The sequence below is a fragment of the Gavialis gangeticus genome, unplaced genomic scaffold, assembly GCF_001723915.1.
Source record: "Gavialis gangeticus isolate Ggan-Ray unplaced genomic scaffold, GavGan_comp1, whole genome shotgun sequence".
Lineage (NCBI taxonomy): Eukaryota > Metazoa > Chordata > Crocodylia > Gavialidae > Gavialis > Gavialis gangeticus.
The window spans coordinates 71,315,586-71,318,032 of NW_017729032.1; positions in this window are offsets into that span (position 1 = coordinate 71,315,586).

Here is a 2,447-nt window from a genome sequence, read left to right on the forward strand (position 1 = left end):
TTTGGGAAAATGAATAAATAGCATAGAAAATGTGCCAGCTGCCACTGCCAGTTTAAGCACCATGGTGTGCACAACCACACTGAGCAGGGCTGGATGACATGATGATCCTCCCTGGACACCCGTGTACCTTAACAGCACTAGAAAGAGTGGGAAATTTTTGGCAAAAAAAAATCTTAATGATCACCACTACTGTATTTGTCTTCCTTTATCTCTAGCAAGGCATTCTCACAAGACAAAACCCTACTGCAGTTTACCACCAAGTAAAATAGCCCCTTGGTTGGTGCAAACACTAAAGACTAGTGCCTTTATCATGGGAGGGCCCCAAGTTCAAACCCTATAGATTGCTTATATAAGGGTTTGCTATAAAAATAGCACATAATATGAGAGCTGAGTCTTTCTAAATATGAAAAGATTCCCCTAAGAGAGTAAACATGTAACCTATGCAAATGCATTAAATGTCCTTGGCCCTTAAGTGACTGACCCACAAAAAATGAAAACTCATCTAGCAGAAGCCAGCTAATGGAATTATATAACAGCGGGATGTAAACACATGCCTTTAGCATTGAAGTTCCCAGGCTAGTGTCCTGTTCAAGCCAAGTCGTTATCTAGGAAGGTTCTTACTAGGCATTCAGGCTGCCTTTCTTACAATTACATAGTGCTGTTTCAGAAGACTTAAACCTTCTCATGTCTTCGATTAGATACACACCCAGTTACCTTCACCTCACTTTGTCCTCTCAGAGTTCAAAGTTTGATTCCCTTTAGTCATCATTCAGTAAAGTCCCCAGGAATAACATAACAATCTATTTTACTTTAGCTTAAACAGGAGCTATCTGTTGGTAGGGGAAACCAGAAATCAGTGGTATCATACATTCAGACAGGCCATATTCTTGTAGTTTCAGAGCAAGCCATTCATACTTGTCAATGTAGCAAACACACACTGATAGGACTAGAGTAATACTTGTGGTTTAGGGAAAGCATTTTAAAGAATCTGGAAGCATGTTATACAGTTCCATAATTCATTGTGCAAAATACAAACAGCTTCCTCAAAACCCACAAGTCACTGCTTCCAAGGACACTTAGACAAGCTTTTTATATCAACTCAACTTTCTCCCAGTTCTCAGACAGAATAATTTTGATTTTTTTTTTCCTACTTTTTATTGTTCTACAAATGGCTTCTGTGAACAAAGTTCGATCTGGGGATTCTGTCATTGGGCAATGAATAACCCAGGACTTTTTAAAAAGCCTTTATCGCTTGTCATGGCTCAGCTTTAACGGACCCTTCCAACTATTATATACATAGTGTCATCAGGGCATGATGTAGAAAATATGGGAATATTTACATTGCCTATTAAGAAAAATAGTATCAGGTTGGTGAAACACAGGAGCAGGCAACTTAGGGAGGTTGTGGAATATCCTATGTTGAGTTGGAAGCTTCACTGAAATATATAGTTCAGCAGATTGTCATTGCTTTCTTTAATAAGATTACTTTTAATATTAGAAGCAGAATGTATGACAAGGTGAAATAGTTTGAATTTTCCAATCACAGTGTGGGTCTGACAAACCAGGGAGAGAATAGCTGAAGTTAAGACTGGAGTAATGATACCCAGGAGCAATTTCACATGGCCTGTTTCCCAAATATAAATGACAGTACTGCCAAACTCATATTTATACTTTTAGAAGTGCCACTGGATCCAGAAAAAGAGCAGGAAAATAGCACAAGGTAACAATGACCGGTGCCTGTTTTTCAATTAAAATATATCAGATTTTGGATCATCACTCATGTTTACAAGGGAGTTAGCCCTTACTTCTAACTTAAGAGTTTTTTAATTTTGGAGGGCTGTTGTGTGGCCCTGAACAAACTAACTTATTTTAAGCCATGTCAATAAGCTATATACATAATTGATCTGCAAGAATATAGAACATCCTCTCTCAACTGACTATGTTTTAAAAAGCAATGAAGTAAACTGGTTGGTAATTGAGTCACTTTGATGGTATCACTTTCAGAGGTAAAAGAAGGCATTGTATCACAGAAGTCCTTTTATGTTAACATGGAGAAAAACATTCTATTGAACCAGCAATACTTGTGTGGCCACATTCTTTGACAATAACAATAAAGGATAGGAAAACTGCAGATATAGATCTCAATATCAGTGATGAAAATATGGATTCACCCCATTGACTTCCATGGAATTACTCAGGACTCCTCCTTGAACCAGTGAGGTCAGAATCTGTTCTATTGCTGTAATGTTAAAACTGTAGCACAGATTTTAAAAGAAGCTTTCAGGTCATGGAACAGCTAATTCCTTTTGGAATAAGAGAGGGTGCAGACAGAAGTTACATTTGTCATGTGATCAGCTCCCTGAAGACGCTGCACAGCTCTGCCGTGACACACATGCACAGCTGCAGAGTGCTTTAGAAGTGGCCGATCACACACAAATTAACCAACA